This window comes from Cavia porcellus, unplaced genomic scaffold (genome assembly GCF_034190915.1).
Source record: "Cavia porcellus strain 051 isolate PalLab524CR breed Dunkin Hartley unplaced genomic scaffold, mCavPor4.1 scaffold_13, whole genome shotgun sequence".
Lineage (NCBI taxonomy): Eukaryota > Metazoa > Chordata > Mammalia > Rodentia > Caviidae > Cavia > Cavia porcellus.
Window position 1 is genome coordinate 27853347 of NW_026947496.1, and position 13575 is coordinate 27866921.

General features: G+C 43.1%; 1 long non-coding RNA gene across 1 annotated transcript in view; it reads left to right on the forward strand.

Annotated features, from left to right (window-relative positions):
* Window positions 1–4707, forward strand: part of LOC134478515 (uncharacterized) — a 37231-nt gene extending 32524 nt beyond the window's left edge. The window contains exons 2-3 of the long non-coding RNA XR_010051184.1: window positions 3806–3884; window positions 4407–4707. This is a non-coding gene — a long non-coding RNA (uncharacterized LOC134478515). The remainder of the gene's footprint in view (window positions 1–3805; window positions 3885–4406) is intronic.
* The last annotated feature ends 8868 nt before the right edge of the window (window positions 4708–13575 follow it).

Consider the following 13575-nt stretch of genomic DNA (forward strand, 5'->3'; position numbering starts at 1 on the left):
CCTGGTGTCCCATAGCTGTGGCAGCCATGCAGGCACTATCTCATCCACCTTTTGTTTCAATTGTTTCATTAGCGCCCTTAACTCCGTGGCCCTGTAGGTCATGTATACTGTGTAATAGATAGAGGTGGGTGATCCTCCCAGTCCCCCTCCTTGGGCTAGGGGCTCCTCCACCTCCACCTCCACCTCCCAACAAACAGCAGGCCTGGCATACAAACCCAGGGGGACTCTCCCTGGGATGGGGACTCACACTTTGGGAGGGGGTGGTACTTTCCATGGCCCGCAGCGTGACTTGCACAGCAGCCAGCTGTTGTTCCAGATCTTTCTCAGTCTGTTTCAGCTGGCCTACTTGCTGGAGATCTTCCAGTTCATTGGAAAAGGGTGACAAACAGCCAAGCCACCCACCCCTCTGCCTCACTATGGAGGGGGAGGGATTGCTTGTCTATCACTTCCAGAATCCTCAACACATCCCTGGTTGTCAGAAGACCACTTCCCAGGCCTCAGGAGCCTTCCAATCTGCTAAAAAGGGGACTATAGTTAACCAGTACAAGGTCTGGGGAAGCTCCTTGGCAATGCCTTGGGGCTCTCCCTAGCTGTCAGGCACTTTTCCCACAGATTTCACAGGGACACTCACTTCAGCAAGTGTTACTTGCTGACTGTGACACTTTTAAGGGTTGGGGGAATGGTGGGATATTTCCTTCGATGAGGTCCCCAGAGGAAAGAAAGCACGCAGAGCCGACGTCAGCAAAATAGCCCACACTGCAAACAAATATCTTTGTTGCTTAGCCGGTACATATTGAGGGTCATCAAGGTTCACATTCTTGGGTACCGTCATAGGCATATAGCGCATGCCCGACTGTGAGGCTAAGTCATGCTTACACGTGCACCTCATTGTGCAGCTGCGCTAGCCAGCAGGGTCCTATCTTTTTTTTTTTTTTTTTTAGCAGGGTCCTATCTTTACGCATCCTCAGATGCCAAGGACTGCAAAGCAATCGGAAGTGGCTCCCTACAACTGGATTCTGATAGTGAAGGGGAGGTTTCTGTTAGGAGGGAAGTCACTGGGGTGCATACATTGGAGGTCCTCCAGTGGGCCAGTCATTCACTGTTCCACTCTCCTTTACTTCCATAACCCTTCACCACTTTCATAGATTAATATTTTTTAATTGTTATTTTGAAGGTAGTAAAATACAACAGAACAAGACAGAATAAAGCAAACTGACACCGTGAAGTGAAATTGGTACAGAACTTCACAGCAGGTTACCAGGATAACAGTAATAGGTATCACAGTATATCTCATTGTCTTCTCAATAGTTGTTCTTTCAATCACATATATCAAAATAAAATGAAATACAGAACATTATAGAACTTATCAAAACAGAGTATTGAATAGAGCAGTACCATTAATTAGAATAAAGCAAAACAGTAATAAAAATATTTGCCTTCAAAGAGATGGTAGAAGGAAGTCCCCCTTATTTGCTATGGTCACCTCCCAGGAGATGCTCAGATCTCTGGTTCCCATTTGCTAACGGGGGTGGGGGCAGTGGGGAAGTGGGATGATGACTCTCAGCCTGTGCACCTGCAGGCTCACTACTGCTTAGCAGGGAGGCAGGCTGGCTGCTTGGTTTTCCAACATCCTAAGTTCCAACATGGCGGATCTCAGGAGACGCTTGTTGGTGGACTTTCAGTCCTGTCTGGCAGTTAGATCCTGCACGATTTAATGGCCTGAGCTTATTTAAGAACTCCGGGCTGAGTTATAGTTATCCTGTCAAAGACAAAAGGACTCCTGCTCTGGTCCCATGTGTGCTTTCAAACCTCCCTTTGGAACATCCTTGGACAAGAGCCAACTGTGGAGGCACATGTCAGTACTCACAGCACTTGGGAGGCTGAGGCAGGAAGATCTGAAAGATGGAGACCAGCACAGGCTATGAGTCCGTGTGCCAAAAAAATAAAGCAGTCAAACAAAAAGTCACCTCTGAGGACACAGAGGGCTGGAGGAGGCAGATGATTCTTAAGTCCCTGTCACCCATGGGGCTTGTTTCAGGAAATAGTAACCTAAGTCTCTGCACAGAAAAGCCCACATGCAGTCACCATCTTGAAATTATTAATACAAGTCATGCAAATTAGACATGTGGTCCTGATCCAGCCTAAACTATACTCATCCCATCATTACTTTAAAAAAAGAACCTTTGGCTTTTAATGGGGAACATTTCAGTGTTGTTTAGTTCCTGGTTTTAACTGCAGGAACATGGTTCCCGTGGATTTGAGAGTGTTACAGGCATCTGAGGAGAGGTACCTCAACTTCCTCCCTGTCTCAGTCTTCTGTAACTCTGCACTCTGTATACTGCGCACTCAGAAGAAAACTCCCTGAGGTACTCTATTTCTGCTTTTAAACACTAGGTGTGAAATATATAATGAAAGCACAGTAATTTAAAAGTGGAGGGTCACTGAAGTCCTGTCACTGCTTGTTTTACTACTTGGAATTTGTATTCTTTTTTTCTCTCTGCAACTCCCCAGCCCCACCATTCTGAATTTTCATGGTGATAAGGATGGCACCCAGGGCCTCTCATGGGCTAGACATGTGCTCTACCATTGAGCTATACCTCTGGCCCCTTTGTGTGTGGCTTATTTTTGTTTGTTTTTGTTTTGTTTTAAGACAGGGCCTCACTGTATAGTTCAGGCTGCCCCTGAACTCACTATGTATCCCAGACTGGTCTTGAACTAGCAGCAATCCTCCTGTCTCAGCCCCCAGAGTGCTGGGATTACAGGTGTGTGCCACCACACCAGGCTCCCTTTGTGTTTAAAATCTGAACAGTAAGCAGTCTAAGACTCCCATGCCTTTAACATAATTCTGTTTTTTTCTTTTCTTTTTCTATCTATCTACCTATCTATCTATCTATCTATCTATCTATCTATCTATTGATGGATCCATCTATCCATTCATTCATTCATCAGTTCTTTCAAGACAGGGTCTATCTACGTAGCCCAGGCTGGCCTTGAACTCCTGGTGATCCTCTTGCCTCAGCCTCCCCTGTGCTTAGATTATAGGCATGTGCCACCTTACCTAGCTACTTTCTGGATTTTATTTGCTTCATTTTATTATTATTTCTGAAAATATGTTTGTCATGTAGTGTGTGTGTGTGTGTGTGTGTGTGTGTGTGTTTGTATTCCAGGTGTCTAATAAGCTCAGTGTTCTTCTCTTCGCGCCTGCTCACTCACCTGGCCTCCCCACCTGCCCTTGTCTCACAGGTCACCTGCCTCTCCCTTACCACCTGCACCTTCTTCCTATCTCCTGGCTTCTTCCCAGCTTGAATGACACGTACTCAAGCATTTTCCTGTCTTGATCTTCCTTCACTGCCAGACTTCTTTTCTCACCCTCCCCTTCTCTTTTTCTATCTTCATCACTCCCTCCTTTCCTTCCTTCCTTCCTTCCTTCCTTCCTTCCTTCCTTCCTTCAGTGCTGCATATGGAACCCAGGGTCTCACATATAGGAAGTCCTCTGAGTTACATCACAAGCCCTTTTTATTCTTGAGACTAGGTCTCACCAGATGGGCCAGGCTGACTTCAAGCTACTCAGCCTAATGAGTGGCTAGGATTATGGGCGTGCACCGCCAGGCCTGGACCAGACCCTTTAAAGTTTGTGGCATTATTGACTCCATAGGCTCCTGTGCCACTCTGTGCTTGACCTATTGCAGTGAATCCTCACGCCCACCATACCATCCAGTTTCTTTTTACCAAGTCCAACCATTGTTTATTGATAATGTATTTTATGTATGTTTTAGATTACTTTTTTGTTTTTGTTTTTGAGCAGGCTCTCAGTATGCAGTTTAGGCTGGACTTGAGTTTGTGGTGATCCTCTTGCTTCAGCCTCCCAAATGTTGGAATCACAGGTATGCATACCACACCTGGTTTCCTCACTTCAGGCTCAGAAGTAGAAAGATTTATCCAAGGTCATGCTGTGTGATGGCACCACAGTGAGAGTCAGAATTAGTTCATTCTGCTTAATGTAAATAAGACTTTTGTTAATGAAAAAAAAACTCAATAGTTTTTATATTGGCCACATGTTTGCAATATTTTGAATATATTTTGTTGAATAAAATATCCAAATCAATCTTATAGCAATCAATTGACCATCAATCATGTGCCTGACCTTGTGCTGGACACTGCACAGGCACAGAAGATGCTCTCCCTCCCCTTCTCCCTGTGCAATCCCACAGCCCCTCCTCCTCCCACTGTGCATCTGGCCCCGCCCATCCAGCCTCCACGTGTCCATCACGTGCCCATCATGTGTTGCTGTGGCAGTCCCTGCATCTGGGCTGCTCCTCCATTGTTCTCTGGGGTTTCTCACATGGCTCTGTGATTGCTGTTCCTCTTTGTCATTTCCCATTGACTCTCCCTGTCTTGCATCATAGGATTTTCCCTACAGTTGCGCCAGACAGGGGAGCAGGATGACCAATCACCTGGGAGCCTCCCTCGCCGTCGCAGGAAGCCAACGGCCATAGCGGGCTCAGCAAGGACAGCAGGACGTGTCTCAAAGGCCAAGAATGTGGCCAGCACACAGCCACAGGAGAGGACAGACTCCTTCACTTTGGGTCGAACTTCCCAGACAGAGAAAAGCCCATCATCAAGAAGGGCTGCCCTTTGGAGGCTGATCAAGGGACCAGGTGAACTCTGGGCGCCCCTGCCGACTCAGTGATTCTGAGATCAACTGAGGCAAGTCCTTCTGTGGGGAAAGGGGATCTATTTTTCTTTGTTACTGAAATTGCGTAGATGAAAGTTTAATTTAGTCAACTGGTGGGAAAAGTCAATATAGATCATTAGATGCATGTGTTCTTAAGTTCTGCTTTTATTCAGATTGAATAGCATTGCCACCTAGTGAGTAGTGAGGCATTTTTCATGGAGCTGCATGCCAGGAAGATATCTCGGTAAATTACTGTGAGTAAGGTCACTTAACATTCTGAAACTGATTCTAAGCAGCCTATTTCAGGAAAATATCTGTTGGCCTGACATTTACTGTAACCCAGAGGTTCTGGCTACGATTTCTATTAAGAAAATTTCAAGATTCCTTTAAAATTTTTTTTTTTGTCTTCACAATACATCCCTCTAAGCATGTACAAACAAAGTACTGTGTTAAAAATACTTGAACACGTTCTCCCATATGTTCCATTAGCAATATGGTGATAGGTCTGGCCCAGTCTGCCCCCAGCCCAGCTAACCGAGTTCCCGGAATGGCTGCTCCCAGCTGCCCGCGCCTGGGAACAACGCCCAGGACACAACACGCCCGGCCCTTCTGCGAGGTCACAGCACACCCCAACAGAGCATCAGCCTTTGCTGTGGGCCCATCCTCAGCCATTCTCCTCCCCAGTCTCATGCCCTGCCTCACCCTGCCTAAGGCAGTCCCGCTAACCCTCCCACTCCAGCCATAAAAGACCCAGCTCAGCAAACTGGACTCGAGTCTCCCTTGGAAATACCCCCACGAGGCTCTGTCTGGAACCCTACATTCAGGTTGGCTGTGTTCTGTACCGGGTCAGCACTGTTTACCTGTTTAACATCTGGTACATAAGATTGTTTTAGGGTTTGGTATTTTTTGTACATTTTGATTTAATTTTATAAAATTTATAATTATGTGTGAACCCTTACCTTTGATCCCTAGCACTGCAAAAACTACAACAAGGTTTCCAGGTATAGAATGAAGCCAAGAAAGTGACAGAGAACACCTAGCCTGCGTACTCACTCCCTAGTTCTATCATTCGCATTTAACATTTTCCTATGTTTGTTTTATCATCTCCAGTTCATAATTCCTGTATTCATCAAGCCACCTTGTTTTTTTCTCCACATTTCATAATAAAGATATTGACTCCATTTCCCCAGTTACTTAAACACCTATGTAATGATTGCAGGTTGTTTGTTTGTTTTGAGACAGGGTTTGCGATCTAGTCCAGGCTGGCCTTGAACTCACTATAGCCCAAGTTGGCCTTGTGGCAATCTTCCTGCCTCAGCCTCCCGAGTGCTGGGATTATAGGCATGCATCACCATGCTCAGCTCAAGTAATAACATTTTTTATTACTTACTCTTGCTCTATAAACATTTATTAGTTCAAAAGTAAAATGTGTGCTCAAAGTCAACTCTTACTCCTACCTCTTATTCTGTTCCTCAATTCCCTAAGAAAGCATTTTCTATTTTCATTAGTTTCTGATTTAGTTTTTAGTGTGTCTTTTAAAAACTAAGCAAATACATACACATTTTTTGACAATTTTTTGTTTTGGGTGCTAGGAATCAAACTCAGGGTCTCATGCTAGGCAAGGGCTCTACTGCAAGCTACACTCCATGGTCCAAACATATATTCTTATTTCTTTCTTATACAAAAGGTACAGGATTCTGTAGACTAGCTTACCGTACTTTTCTTACCTGAGTATGTATCCTAGGAATTTCTCCACTTCAGAGATTTTAATTCTTTTTCCATGACTCCTTAATTCTGCATTGGGCAGATGACCATTATGTGGTCATCCACCCTCCTACAGTGTGCTACTGGACTGTTTCCAACAGTTAGGTATTAATCTGTAAATAATGCTACAGTGAACAGTCCTGAAGATGTTACTTTGAATCTGTTGGGCTGTCTCCTCAGAGTAAATTCCTCAGTGGGGTGGGTAAGTCAACAGTCAAAGTGCATGGAACTGTAAACCCATCATAGAAACAGCTGCACATCCTCCCATTGGGCTTCCGCCATTGTGCATTCCACTGACATCCTATTAGCTACACAATACACGGTTTTTGTCAGCTTCACTGGACGAGAGTTTCAGTAGTTTTCTCATACTAAGTAGAAACTGCCACAATCTTAGTGACCAAACAAAGCACATTTATCTCACAGTTTCTGTACATCAGGAGTCTGAATCCAGCTGAGTGGAGCCTGTGCTTTAGGTCTCACAGTGTCACCGGGTGGTGTCTGAGAGGTTCCCACACTGAAAAGTGGAGCTTAACTGGCTCTTCAGTAGAAAAGTTTGTTGATGCACATCATGGAAAAAGAATTTTCAGGACATGTCAGTAAGAGGCATGGGAGGGATTTATTAGACAGATATTTTAGGACCCACTTGAGAGTGAGTGTGGGTGCTCAGAGAAACGAGATGCATCATTTCGTAGAAGAGGGAACATTTATGCTTCCCTTGAAGGGGTGGGAATCCCAGGAAAAGGTGGTAAACCGCTAAGAAAAGTACTAGCATATTCTACAGGTCTCAGCCTAGTTTTTTGTAATTTAAACATTCTTTGGATTCTTTCAACCCTTTCTTCTAACATAGGATCAGACTGTTGCTCTTTGCTTTTTCCCTTAGGCCAGTTTATGAACTTGGACTATTCCTGAAGAATTCTGGGTGTGAGGGGCTTGAAGGGAAAGAGCCTCCACTGAACCAAAGACCACTGACATGGATCGCCTTAGGGTGACTTCGGCTGGGTCCTGGAAGCTGCAGCCCTTTTAAAAATACAATTTTTGGCTATGATTTTCTTGGTTTCTCTCTCCTTTTTTTTGTTTCTTTTATTCTCATCCCCCTCACCCCTGGAGATTTTGATCCCTAGTGTCTCAGGGTGTAGAAGGCCTGGCGTTTTGTTTGTCCGCAAGTGTTTCAGGCTGAGAAGGGGCATTGCTCCTATCTAGCCAGGGATCGAAAGTCTCATCCTGACGGATCAAGAGGACATAGGAAGACGGGTTTGATTGGTGACAAAGGCCCATCTTTTGATAGTCTGGCAGAGGACAAAGACAATAGCAAGTCATTAATTCTTAAACTTTATTTTATAATCTGGTTAAACAGGGTGGGGCCAGAAACTAACACTGGACTATTACTAAATAGTGGCTCTAAAAAATAGTGAAAAACTGGGGAGTTAGCTCAGCGGCATAAGTGCCTGCCTGGCAAGCACAAGATCATGAGTTAAATCCCTGGTACAAAAAAAAAAGTGGAAGCCAGTAAAGTTTGGCAGTCTTTTGTTTTTAGTGTTAATTTCTATTATTTTGAAGTGTTTACTCAAATATTAGAGGTGGGTTTTAAGAGCACAGAGATGCCTCTTTGTTTTATTTATATTTTATTTTATTTTATTTTATTTTATTTTATTTTAATTATAACAGTGGCAAATTAAGATGTCTATAGTATATTTTTTGACTATTAGGCCATTAAAATTTTTACTCTGAGGTTCTATTTTATAGACCTGGAAGCCTTTTGTAATGACAGGCTCTAGATAATATAAACAAGATAAAAGAAAGTGAATGACATAAAAGTAATAGTATTAGTAGCCATAGTATTTATAGTGTCATTTTTATTCTACAGGCATACCTATTGAATACAAGAAGCTAAGTTTTTACCTGAGAGAGGTATTTGAAAGAATACCCAAATAATATCATGGGAATATATAAAGACAGGCTAAAAAACACATTTTTGACATAGTTAATGAGACTGATAAAACTTTTTATGGCTATAGGTTATAGTTATAGCTGGAGACTGTTAGCAGGGGTTTAGTATAGTATTTGGAGCATTATTTTTTTGCCAAACTTTAAAACTTTTTCTCTTTTCGCTACAAGGGATAAAACTTACAACCCTGTGCTTGCCAAGCAGGCACTTATTCCACTGAGCTAAACCCCTGGGTCCTAAACTTTAAACCTTTTTATTTGCAAGTGTCATGTAATCCTGGAGCCTATTAGCTTGTATCCTGTAATTTTTTTGTTCTTTGTTTTTGTTTGTTGAATCAGGGTTTTGTTATAGTTCAGGCTGACCTTGAACCCACTATATAGCGCAGGCTGGCTTTGAACTCAGTGACCCTCCTGCTTCAGCTTCTTGAGTGCTAGAATTATAGTGTGTGCCACCACACATGCATCCTGTAATGTTTTAAGTGAGTATGGGAATCCCCAAAAACCTGTGTAACTTTTTTTAAATGGAAAGCTCCAACAGAGCTTTTAAGGATCAGACATTAAGGACAAAATAAAGGAAAAATGTAATTGATATGAGCTCAAAATAAACTTTAATGAAGCATCTGCAGGTTCTTTAACCAGTTACTAAAACAGACTGGCATGCAGCTGGACAACAAAAGAACACATAAAGCAATTATGTTTAATCAGTGGACTTTTAGAAGAATTGGCTGTTTTGAATTAAAATAATCTTTTTATAGTTTTACATTTATAATTCTAAATAAACTAGACAGAATTTTTCTAGGAGTAATTAATACTTCTTAAAAAATGTAAGTCATAACAGTATCTTCTTTAATTTTGGGGGGGTGTACCAGGAATTGAACTCAGGACCTTGTGTTTGCCAAGCAGGCACAGTGCCACTGTTTCTTTAATATTTTAAACTATTCTGAGTACATTTTTCTTGGTTAGTTAACAAACTTATAATAAATAATAGAAGGGGAAAGAGAGAAGAGCTATAAAGTTCTATATAATTGCTTTATTTTCCCTCCTTATTATAAAACTAAGTTTGAGGTCTTGTCTTTTTACTCTCTTACATCTGAAGAGAAACAAACCTTTTGAAATCTTTCATCTTAAATTGACAAGTTTATAAAATATAACCCAAAGGTGACATTTTAGGGACTGATGGAGTTACCCAGAATGACTTAAGATGTATTTACGTGCTTTTGGGGACTTCCTCAGTACTTTTTGAAAGAGACAGAAACAAGTAAAAAAAAGACAGGGAGAGAGAGAAGTCAGGGTCTCCTGTGTGTGCAGCCTGCCCTGCTTCCCAGGATCAGAACTGCCCAGGGGGCAGTTTCACCCTGCTACCCCACAGTGGGAAGTGCCGAGGGCCAGCTCTGCTCTAGTTTCTGTCAACTAGTCCAGACATCCATGCTAGTCACGCGGAAATGTGTTCCTTATGACTAGAATAAGCATTTTTGCTTCTGACACACAATCGTTCCAGCCTTTATCAGCAGACCAGGAAAGCAGGAAAGGGAGCTGTACACAAGAGCTGGGCTTTGCTAAAAAGTAGATCTTAAAGTTCTTTAAATCTAGGGATCTCTAACATATACAAGGAACTCACAGAAGGCTTTAAAAGTCTAGAGAGAGCTGAGCATGGTGGCACATGCCTGTGGTCCTAGCACTTGGGAGGCTGAGACAGAAGGATCACTGTGAGTTTCAGGCAAGCCTGGACTGCATAGTGAGTCAAAACCAGTCTGAACTACATACCAAGACTCTGTCTCAACCTCCCCATAAATAATGAATGCATACAGAATTCAGAGATATCACTTAGCAACAATTTTACATATGATTTTAGATTGGGGGTAAGCTTGAGGCCAAAATTATTTTCATAAGAATACCAGAACCAAATAAGATGGAGGGAGGAATCAAACTAGCATTACAGAAGCAACTATAAGAGGCTCCAGAAATGAGCAGGGATGGACAAGTGGCTCTAGGACCCAGAAAGATCATGAGAGACAGCTGAGAAGGGTTGATGTAGCACCCTTCCTCTGGGCCTGTGGGTCTCTTGTCTTGGCTGGAAAAACCCAGAGGCTGTGCACTCCACCTGGCGTGGTAGGACATTGGGAACTGTCTCCAGAGCTATGGGAAAGCTTTCTGAGCGCCCCAGCCCCTTTAAGCAAAGACTCTGAGTTTCCTGACAGTGAAAGCCTGAGTAGGATTGAAGGGAAAAGGGGTTGGGGGTATCTTAGGGGAGAGAATGGACTGCTTCTCAGTTTCAGTCCAAAGATTTCACCAAGTTTGGAGGATACTGTCATGACCTAAATGACCACTTGAATCTGCACATCAGAACATGTTCCCAGCTGTCCAAAAAGGGGATTTGTGGCATCAGGTGAGTCAATATGCATTTTGTGGGGGTCAGAAGAGCAGTTTAGAAAATTTCCCTTCATCTAAACCTTTTAGGAGTCAAGAATGTGTGTGATTTAATGAGTTTGTCTCCCTGACTGTTACCCCAACTGGCCAACTTTGTGGTGTCTCAATATTATAGACAGCTAAGCTAGGTAAAAATATTATAGGCAGTCAGACAGGGCTTGGTCCTCAAAGGAGTCAATACAGAGGACAAAAACACATTACAACCGTGGCCGGAGGTGCATCTGTTGGAGGCTGTGCTTCAGGATGGAGACAAAGTGACCGCGCCTACCCCACCACCACCACAGATTAGCAATAGATGAACATTAACATCAGTTACCCTGGAGGGTGGCCAGAGCCTCCTGAACCCCCAACTGTCTCTTCCTAAAACGGCACTTGTTCTTTCCAGGTATACTTGCTATATGACCTGCTTCCCCACTGGATCAATATTATCTAAATGGCTAAACTTGTAATCTTACAGTTTTGCCTGCCTTAGGATTTTACTCTATAAAATGTTCTATCTAAAATGGGGTCCTTCCCAAGTGGGTTGCCGTAGCTATTTTTTTTTTTTTTTTGTCTTTTTCCTTTTTATCGGTACCAGGGATCGAACTCACGACTGCCTGCTTACAAGGCAGGCGCTTATGCCGCTGAGCTAAATCTCCAGCCCTAGCCGTAGCTATTTTTTATTCCCCAATAAACTCTCCTTCTCTTAACCTCAATAGCCCCTCAAAATCCATTCTTTGGTTTTGGGGAACATGAACTCGGTGTGTCAGACATCTAACACGTTGAGAGTTACATTTGTTTGCTCTATATCATCAGGATTGGATTTCCCACACCAATTGCAGGAGAAACTTTGCTGGAGGGATGGCAGATGGGCCAATCCTTATGGGTCTCCTGTGAGGAAGTTTAGTTCCATCTCACCCAGGCACGGGATACGCTGCCCTGAGTGGGCACCTAACAAAGCCGCTGCGTACCATAGAGGAGACCTCTCCACACCTCTTCCCATTTCTGGTTAGAGGGGGCGAACATTTACTGTCACTGGCACTCATTTTCTAAGGACTTTGGAACCCTCTAGCAACTGCAAAGGAAAAACTAAGGCTGCAAAAGTTTGTAGACAGGGAGAGAGATAAAGAGACTATGCTTCCGATGGAAGAGGCTGAAGGAAGTGGGGAAGAAAAAAAAAAAAAGGAAAGCCTTTGGCTGAACTTATCAAAGGCCTGGTCTGGACGCCCCTTTTCCTGCCTGATACTGGTGAGGCAAGAGAAAGTCACCCAGCTGGGTCTGAGAGTCCCTGAAGCTCAAGTAAGGAACTTAACTTACTCTTTTGTGAATAAATTTGCAGGTGTGTTGACTTCTATAGCAGAAAAAATATTTTCAGGACACATCAGTAAGCGGCACAGGGTAGCAGAGTTAAGATCATGGACATTAGAGACACTTGTGCCTGGTGATCAATCTATTACTTTTCAGCTCCAAATGCATCCTTTTTGCCAGCTTTTTCTCAATGGATCCGAACTATGAACGTTTTCCTATGCTGCTAGAGCTAAAGCTCTGTCAGTAGAGGGCGCAGGAGAGACAAACACAGCAGGAAGAAAAGAGTTTGGCGGGGCTTTGCTTCTGTGATGTGAGGGATGTTCTCAGCCTTACCTTCAGCAGCTTCCCAGGTATCCTCTCCTAGGGTATCTTATAGTGAAAGACTTGTGTGGGGGACCCTTCCCAGTGAGCAGCTCAGCACCCAGAAGGTGGATTTCTGGCAAGTTCCAAAGGGATGACGTTTCCATGGGTTACCACCACAGGGGACTTATTTTATTTTTGAGACAGGGTTTCTCTATGCCTCCCGCAGGGACTTATGACACTGCTATGCAACTTCTCCAAGAAGGTTCCCACTCAGCTGGGGAGCTGTGTCTGTCTTGGGGTTCTGTTTCAGGAGGAGGGTGGTGGCTGTTTCTTTTCTTTCTTTCTTTCTTTTTTTTTTAAGGAGAAAAAGAAAAAAACAGAAAAAGGGTACAAGTAATACAAAATTTAAAAAATAAATAGTAAGAAATCACTAGTTAATAGATTACATATTCTCATCTTAAAAATAGTTGTTCAAGTTACAAAATTGAAGCATATAAAGTGGACTTTCAAACAGTGAGAGTGCAGTTTTGTTCAATGATCCAAAAAAAAACCTCAGTAATATGGTTATCTGTCTTATACACTTAAACATATATGCAGTTATAACCTTTAGAGCACTTTCTTTTCTTTTCTTTTGTACAATGACAATTACACATTTTGGGTTTTATTACTCCCACAGTTGGTGGCTGTTTCTTATATTACAGCCTTTAGGATTTTAAAAACTTTTTTGGTACTGAGATAGACCAGTACCCAAAGAAATTTCTGGGATAAACCAGCACCTAAAGAAATTTCAGTCCAGAGATCCAGACTTCATTTGAGTCAGTGAGACAGTGGCAGAATTCATTTAGAAGAATTTTGGAGCTGATTAAGTGAAATCAGACCTTTTGTTCCCTATGAACAACTGGTCATCCCAGTTCCCTGAGGCACTGCCCGTCTCATTTTTTCTTTTTGCTCTGCGTTGTAATGCCTGGCAGGAGACTGCAGCCCACTGCAAGGGTCTCTGGAAAGTGGCATCAACTGTCACTTGAACCCATGGCATTCTCACCTGCCTGCTAGATTTACTTGGAGTGTTTTGACAGTGCTTGGATCTAGTGTGATGGTTCTGGAGACATCTGGCGTGGAGCTGAGAGGCTGCCAAACTCCAAGTGATCATGCAGATGAAACCAACAACATATGTG